General features: G+C 47.0%; 1 pseudogene across 1 annotated transcript; it reads left to right on the forward strand.

Annotated features, from left to right (window-relative positions):
* Window positions 1-227: 227 nt before the first annotated feature.
* Serpina4-ps1 (serine (or cysteine) peptidase inhibitor, clade A, member 4, pseudogene 1) lies at window positions 228-9,189 on the forward strand (annotated as a pseudogene). The gene is made up of 4 exons (NR_002861.2): window positions 228-255; window positions 2,916-3,566; window positions 5,882-6,152; window positions 8,787-9,189. The product of NR_002861.2 is annotated as a serine (or cysteine) peptidase inhibitor, clade A, member 4, pseudogene 1 (transcript).

The following is a 9,189-nucleotide window of genomic DNA, read 5'->3' on the forward strand; positions in this document are numbered from 1 at the left end:
ATCAAGAGGAAAACAAACCATCCCAGATTTCTCTGAAGTGGGTGCTGGGGGGGGGGGGAACTAGGGGGGAGAAGAGTGTTGTCCTGGGGGTAGACAGGCTCACTTCTGGTGATGAATCTGTGCCATGCCCATGGTCCTTTTGGTTAATCATTAGTCTATTTGGAGTGGGATGTCAGACAGCTCTATATTTTTGAGCTCCACAAGCCACTCTGCAGCTCAGATAGCCACCAGAGTCACTCCAGGAGGAACTGTTCTGTGAGTAACCCAGGGAAAGGGGGAAACGATGTCAAAAGAGGGTGGCTCACCATCCTGATTAGTTCAAAATCTTTTCCTGGGTCATTGGACTTTAAGAACTAAACCTAGAAGGGAATCTGTGGCCAACTGGACATCTGGTCAACCTCCCTATGTGTTAGAAATGCTGAGACTAGATTGAAATCCTGGTGTACCTGAGCTCAATGCCCTTGCTCCCCTGCTAGGCAACTGTGCTCAAGCCCCTCCAGCTTCCACACAGCTAGCTCAGGGAAGAGTTTGCTGAATCTAGATCTTCCAGTGTTCCAGGTGGATGTAGTTGGTATGCTGGAGGTTGGGAGGGGGGTGTTCTTAAGGCCACAGAAAAGTGTGTGGTATTGGGGTTGGGTTTCAGAAGATATTTAGGGACAGGAGAGTCTGGAAAGCCAGGTGTGTTTAACATATCCTCTCTCCCACGAAGTAAAACTGGACAGAGCTACTGTTGTGATTGTGTCCAAAACCAGCAAAGGACAGTTCAAGTGTCAAATGTGGCTCACTCTCCAAATGAAGAATTCAAGATATAGAATATCTTGGCATTGAAATATACCAGCACAGAGGTTATCATTTGGGAATAGAAGTTAAGTATACATGCATGAATCATTGAGCCATGTCACTGAATGTGGTGATCCAAGATTGTCATCCCTGCTATGCAGGAGACTAAAACAGGAAACCATCTTCAGTGCCTCCTGGTGCTGAAGAGTTAGTTCCCTAGACAATTGAGTGAGACGGTATCTCAAAACAAGTGGGAAGCCAGGTGGGTCTTCTATTAAACCCATTTCCCTGTATTCTCATACTGTGCTGGCAAATGTATCATTAAAGACAAGGGTACAAGGGCAGGCTCACAGGTACAAGAGATGGCTTAGTTGTCAAAAACACCAGTTGTTCTTGCAGAGGATCTGGGTTCTGTTCCTAGCACCCATACAAGGTAGCCCAACTGTAACTCTAGTTCTGGGTGATACAACACCCTTTTGCCTCTTACATGCACATAAGCTCATGTAGGTACATGCGTATGCACACATACAGACACACACACATGTAAAAGTAAGTAAATTATTTAAGTGAGGAAATAGCTGGGGATACTAGAGGTGAAGCTCAGCAGCATTTGCATAAGATGCACGAGGTTCAGAGCTCATTTCCTAGTGCAAGAGGAGAAGAAAGAAAGATAGACCGTGTTTGTGACCCTCTAAGGTTATTTGAATTTTAGACTGCAGGGCCCATGCATAGAGTTTTGTTAGAAATGCTTGCCTTGTCCACAGTTGCTTCCCAATGTCCAGGGCAGAGTAAGTCATGGCAAAAGAGACTGGCTTGCAATGCAAGGGATGACATCCTCTGGCCCTTTGTTGGAAGTTTTTCATCTCTGGTCTGAGGGAGAGACATGAAGACAAAAGCAATAATCCTTGTGGGTGTGCAGGGAGGGCAGGGGAGGAGTGATCCAAAGAGAAACTCTCAGGATATGACATGGGAAGGGGGTGCACATAGAAGGCTGGAGAGATAGTCACAGGGGAACCTAACAGTGATAGGACCAATGGATGGGACAAGGGTAGAGTCAGTGTAGAAAATCTAACAGTCTTTCTTGGGCAGGTCAAGTTCATTGTGAGAAGGGAATTGGTGCCACTATTGTAAGGGTAGGTGAGACCATTCATTGGCAAATCATTCCTTTTCTGGATGGGGCAGTGGTAGAAAGACCAACTCTTCCTTCCACTACTTGGGAGAGAAGCCCAGGAAAGTGAAGGAGGCTGGAGTGTAGACTGGACAGCCAGGGAGAGACGCAAAAGTGCCTCTCATACCTCTCTTGTCCTGTCCCTGGATGACTGAGATAAGGCACAGGGAAAGGGTACCTCGGAGAAAGCAGATCGTGGCTAAGAGGAAGAGGCCTTGGCTTCTGCTGGACTTTTGCTGGCTGGTGACTTTTGCAAGTCAGGTTTGGACCCTCTGGTTCCTTCTCTGTCAAAGGACCATGAAATAGAGGCATGCACACAGAGGGGCATTGAGGTGTGCTTCATGAATCTAGAGCTACACCCCTGTCACCACCTGTGCAGAGGGGACTGGCGTTCACTTGCCTCCAACTGACAGATCTGAGGCCATGCCTCTATCCTTACTATGTGAAAAGCCAATAAATATGGCTGGGAGAAAGGAGCACAGATGGTCTTCATTAGGAAATAACAAGTGTGGTGGTTTAATTCTCAAACACATTAGAGACATTTAGGCATCTCATTATTGGAAAGACTTGCTATGACATGTAGAAGAAATCATATACTGCATGTTCAAAGATGACTCACAGAAAAAAATCTTTGGCTACAGAACTTAGATCTAATCAGTGGTTTATCCTGTGTCTGTAGAAGAGGGAGTGGGCAGCTCTGATTGGCTTAAACCAGTCCCTTGATAGCTTTCTTGGGTGATCCTCATTTGAAATAAACAAACAAGCAAAGCAATTTAAGTGGATATTGGCCATAATTTGCAGGGCTATCCTCCCACAAGCTTAGGTGTTATCTCTAAAACTCCCTACCTAGTAATTGGATGTCCCCATTCCTGGGGCCATGCCTGTGGCTCTGGCATGGTAAGTTCAGCTGGGCTCCTGTCTACTGCTTGAATGTCCACTGGTTGTGGGGGTGTCCTTTTCTCTGCAGATATGAGAGACTCAGCATGTATCACACTGGCTGTCTGCTGCTTCTCCTGGCTGGATTCTTGGGACTTTCTCACAGTCAACCAGGACAAGAGCCTGACAACACATCCAACCAAACCTATAAAGAAGTCTCACAGTGGAACATATCCAGCTACCAGATTGCCTCTGACAATGCCGACTTTGCCTTCTGTCTCTACCACCTGATAGCATCCCGAAAGTCTGAGAATAACATTTTCTTCTCCCCGCTCAGCATCTCCATCTCCTTGGCCATGCTGTCCTTAGGGGCTGTCAGGGACACCCAGACTCAGATCCTCGAAGGCCTGGGCTTCAACCTCACAAAGCTGTCACTGCCTGAAATCTATGAGGGTTTCAGGTCCATTCAAGACACGTTCTCGCTCATTCACTGAGCTGAACATCTCTGTAGGCAATGCACTGATCCTGAGCCAGGACCTGCGACTCCTCCCTGAGTTCGCCAGTGCCACCGAAACCTCCTTTAACAGCAAAGTCTTACAAGCTAACTTCGGAGACGAGAAGGCTGTGATCTAGCTCATCAACAACTATGTCAAGGAGAAAAGTCAGGGGAAGATCAAAGATTTGATCAGTAAACTGAGCCCAAATGTAAGGATGGTGCTGGTGAATTATATCTTCTTCCAAGGTAAGCAAGGTGCCAGCCCACCCACTGCTGAGCGTACAGTCCTGCTGGAAGGTAGACTAGCTGAGGGCCCAGGTTACCTCTAGATCTTTCTATGGCCCCTCCTTCTTGTGAAGACCTCTTGTGGAGCTCAGCCCACTTTTCAGACTCAGCTTTTAATGTTTATTGTGGAGGACAGGAGCTCATGTCATGGCACACGTGTGGGGGTCAGAGAACAACTTGTGGGAGTTGACTCTCCCCTTCATCCTATGGGTCCTGAAGATCAAACTCAAGTCATGAAACTTGGTGGCTGTGTTTCTGCTCCATAAGTCATCTCGACAGCTCCAAAGCAACCGGCTCTGACTCAGGGTCCATAGGAAGCAAAATGAAAACATCCCCAGACAATAATCCTGGAAAACTAGTCACCACACCTACACATCTCATGTGACATGCACTCAAAACCAACTTTCTTTTAAAGACTCACTTTTTGTATGTTGTTTGTTAGTTTAGTTGTTCATATGGGTATGGACTTTGTGTGCATGTGTGTAGGTACAGGTGTTGGCCACAACCAGAGGCATCAGATCACCTGGAGCTGGAGTAACATCTGGTTGTGAGCTACCAAATGGGTGTTGAAAATCGAACTTCAGTCTACTGGGAAAGCAACAGGAGGTTTTAACAGCTGAGCCGTCTTTCTAGCCAAGTTGTTTTCAACCTCCCCAATACTGTAACCTTTGAATACAGTTCTTCATGTTGTAATGACTCCAACCATAAAATTATTTTGTTGCTGCTTCATAGCTGTAGCTTTGCTACTGTTATGAATTAAGATGTAAATACATACAGCATATATGTGGCCCCAAGGGGATTGCACCCCACAGGTTGAGGACCCCATGCTGTGGCACCTCCGACACACTGCTATGAACAGCTCAATCCATCTTCCCCACCTTCCACCTCCTCACTGTCCCCCTGTGCTCTCACTTCCCTTCTTCCCATGGTTTAGAGTTCAGTGGTGGTTGCAACACCTGTTTGCAAACACCTATAGCCTAGCTCCTTGCTCTTCTCACAAAAATATGACCTGCCAAAGCTGTACGCCCATATAAACCCAGAGGCCTAGTTAATTCACCTCTATTCCTGCAGCTGAGTGTGGCTGGAAGAAATGACCCAAGTGGATGTGGTCTCTCCTGATGTCTGTGCATGTGAATGGCCATGATCACTGCCCAGCCCACAGCCCCTCACATAGTGCTTCACACTCCAGAGCAAGGGCTAGCAACTTCTTGCTTCTCTCTCAGCTACCCTCCTCCCTCTACAGTTCTGCTTAGTGAGCTTGCCTGCCAGTCATTGAGAAAGCAGAGTCTGTTATATAAAACTTTCCTTTTGTATCATCTCTCCACATCTTCTTGTCCCTAAGTTTGGAGCATGAACCCAAACTCCTTCTCTCCAGATGGCAGAAGGGACATCCACTCTGCCTTTTTCTCTGTCCTGATCATTGACACTGATTATACACTGTGATTTGAAAGTGAGCCAAGGCCCACTGTGCACTGTAGATCTTCACAAGCAGATATGGTGATGGACAGATGGGGAGGTTTCTGAGGGTCCTAGATTGTTCCTGTCTGCTTCTCAACTTCTTGTTGCTGGAATAGAATGCTTGTCATAAACAGCTTCAGTGGATTATGGTTTCAGAGCATCATATGAGAGAGAGAGGAGAGGAGAGAGAAGAGAGAAGAGAGAAGAGAGCACAACAGAGCAGCTCCCTGTCATAGCAGGAAGAAAGCAGAGCAGAATAGCAACAAAAGGGGACTGGAGCAAGAGATAGTCCCTGAGGACATGCCCCCAGCGTTCTTCCTCTCTGCTCCTCCACAGCTGGGCCAGTAGTATAACAGGTTTTGAATCCATCAATTACTAAATCATTCATTAGATAAGAACCCTCAGGATGCAATTGTTTTAGAAAGGCCCTAACAGACATGCCCAGTGGTATGTTAATATCCTAGAGCAGTGGTTCTCAGCCTTTATAATGATATAGCCCTTTAATGCCATCCCTCTTGTTGTGGTGACCGAACCATAAAATTATTTCTGTTGTTACTTCATAACTGTAGTTTTACTACTGCCAGGAATCATAATGTAAATTTGGAGATAGAGGTTTGCCAAAGGGATCATGATTCATGGGTTGAGAACTGCTGTTCTAGATGCTTCTCAATTGAATCTAGCTGCCAAAGGAGATCCACTATTCCTCCCAGTGGGGCCCAGTGACAGTGAGGGTCTTTGGAGGCTATACCATGGCTCTGGGCTGCAGGTTGCATTCCCTGTAGAAAGATTTGGCTTCTCTCTCTTCCTTGTTCCCTCAGGCCTTTGGGAGAAACCCTTTCATACTTCTGGAATCTCTACCCAAGACTTCTACGTAGATGAGAACACAGTTGTGAAGGTACCAATGATGCGGCAAGTTCAGAAACATGGGTATCTTGAGGACAGCAATGTACCCTACAAAGTGCTGCGGATGGATTACAGGGGAGATGCAATGGCGTTCTTCATCCTTCCTAACCCGGGCAAGATGAATGAGGTGGAGAAGGTGCTGTCCCCAGGCATGCTAACAAAGTGGCATCGCTTGCTTCAGAATAGGTAATCAGGATGTCTCATGGTGTTCAATCATGGTACCACTCGCAAGCAGACCCTTTCCATGAAACCCAGTGAACAGAAATTGGAGTGACCACTACTCTGTGAAGGTGACAACCATGGCACCGAGAAGACCATGGGTCTTCTTGGACAGCGTACTCTTCCATGGTGGTTAGTACAAGGCCCCATTCTCATCAGAGAGAACCAATGTAGAGTTAGAAGTCTTAGTTTCCTTTGTTTCACAGGATTTGTGTGGAGCCACTTTGCCTATGAGGGTCAACCCTTGTACAGAGAATATGGAGAACCCCTCCCCTAGCCAGATGACTGTCTGAGCTGTTGTAAAAGGGTTAAGAAAATTCTATTCACTCATCCAATTCTGTACACCACACACATACACACACACACACACACACACACACACACACACACACACACACAGAGAGAGAGAGAGAGAGACAGAGACAGAGAGAGACAGAGAGAGACAGAGACAGAGAGAGACAGAGACAGAGAGAGACAGAGACAGAGAGAGACAGAGACACAGAGACAGAGACACAGAGACAGAGACTGACAGAGACAAACAGACAAAGAGAGAATCTAATGTACCCCTTACACTCCTGTGTCCCTTCAAGTACTTTTACAGAAATGTTTTGTTGTCATTCCCCAAATTCTCAATTTCAAATTCGTATGTATTGCATAGGATTTTGCCAGACCTGAGCTTCCAGGACATGTTCTCCTGGCATGCTGACATAGGTGCTTCTGGTAGCCAAACTCAGGAAAGGTAGTCATTTCCTTCATGAGGCATCCTCAAGTCAGCTGGGGCCCCAGCTGTTTTGAGCTCTGAGCAGTAATGTTTCCAATCATAAAGAAGAAAAAGACCAGCCAGGAGCCTCACTCAGGCAGGACATCACATGAGCTTAGCTCTAAACAGCCAGTCCAGAGCAGTTGTGATCCATGGGGCCTCACAGGAGACAAAGGCAGCCTGCCACACGAAGGGGCTGCCACCTGTCTCCCAGGATATCTACTTACCTCCCACCCCTGTCCCTAGCCTCTGTGGAAAAAGAGCATCCAAGGGCAGTAATTCCTTCAGATAGACTACAGGCAGCTAAGGGATGCTCAAAGGTTCAGTTGTCCTCTGAGGAGGACCCCCTTAACTGGTACAATTGTACAGTTAAGTTGTACAATACCAAGTGGTCAAGAGATGTACAAGAGACACTGAGTATAGGAGTTAGAGAACAGAAAGAAATGGGGTGAAATGAAGTTTTCTAATGAAGATATTTCAATAGAAAATAATCCCCCCAGATAGAGAAGTAGACATCTGGGGCCTGTATCTACTATTGACACCTAGCTGAGGTGTTGCCAGACACACATGTGCTTCTGCGAGCTAAACTGAAGTGGAGTAGATGAAGTCACTTTCTCCTCAGGGAGGCTCAGACCAACCAGCGCCCAGTTGCCTGAAGAGTCTAATATCTTGAGCTGGCTCAGACAATAGAACACTTGCTTTGTAAGCACAAGAGTCACAAGGCTTGAATTATAGACCTCACGTTTTTCAAGATCCAGGTATGATTGGTAGGTGCTTGTAGTCACAGGAGATAGGAGGACCCTTAGGGTCTGTAGGTCAGTCAGTCTAACTCACTGAGCCAGTTCCACAGCAACCAGAGACCCTGTCCCAGTAACCTGAGTTCTGCTCTGTGACTGCCGTATACATGCGCACATGTAACCTGTACTTATGCACACACACACACACACACACACACACACACACACACACACACACACACAGAGAGAGAGAGAGAGAGAGAGAGAGAGAGAGAGAGAGAGAGAGAGAGAGAGAGAGAGAGAGAATCTAATATGCCTCCTCCCTGTGCCTCTTTCAGGGTCCTCTATAAAAAGATTGCATTGTAGTTCCCCAAATTCTCCATTTCAAATTCCTATGCTTTGGATAAGATTTTGCCTGACTTGGGCTTCCAGAACCTGTACACCCACCACGCAGACTTCTCGAATATCACCAAAGAGGAGAAATTGCAATTATCTAATGTAAGTAACAAAGGCTCATTGACCCTACACACCTGTGTGGGAGACTTCTGGTCCTGGAGAGGAGGTGGGCAGTAGATGTCCTCCCAGCTACCATGGTGTCTGAGAGCATATGCTCAGCCTTGCACAGGTATCAACAGCCACACACCACCCTGCCAGTTACTGGACACAGTCTCAGTGTTGGGATGATGTAGCCACAACCATACCATGCCCTCTGATGCCTCTGTGCTGGACAAGGAGTCTGGTACCTGAGTAGGCCATAGTCACAGGGAGTGAAGAATGCACTGTAGGAGCAGCAGAGGGAGGATCCAAAGCCTGTATGGGTGTGTTTTTATGGTGAGCCAAAGATCTGTAACATTAATTGTAGGGAGAAGACATATCAATGGGTACATATGCCCTAAAAGAGGAGTATGAAAATCTGTCTCTTGCCCCCTACCTTGGGATATAGCCTGGTCTTAGATTTAATTGTCCTTATGCCTAAGGTGGTCATAACGCAACTGACCTCCTAGGGGGTAACACTAATACATAGACACACTGAGGGCCCAAGTAGTGGCAACTATCATCACTGTACATTTGGAGAGGCTGTGAAGCCTGTGATTTCTCTCTCAGGCCTTCCACAAGGCCACCCTAGACGTGAATGAAGCTGGCACAGAGGCCGCAGCAGTCACCGCTTTCTCTATGGCGCCGTATTCTGCTCCACTCTATCACATTACATTCAACCGGCCGTTCCTGTTGGTGATATATTCCAGCAGCACCGAGAATATCATCTTCATGGGGAAGGTGGTCAACCCCACAGCACAGCAGACCTCGGACTAGCTGGTCTGTTACCAGCAGGAGAATGTGACTGGGGAGTGCTGGGTATGAATAACTCTGCATCCACGACTTGGGGTAGGGAAGGGCCCCTGACACCAAGAGCAATACAGGAGGGCATGGGGCTAGATGGGTTTGAAAGTGGGAGAGACCCTCCTAGGGTGTCACACTGATTAAAACAAATGATATCTCTAAAACCCTA

This window comes from Mus musculus, chromosome 12, assembly GCF_000001635.26.
Source record: "Mus musculus strain C57BL/6J chromosome 12, GRCm38.p6 C57BL/6J".
NCBI lineage: Eukaryota > Metazoa > Chordata > Mammalia > Rodentia > Muridae > Mus > Mus musculus.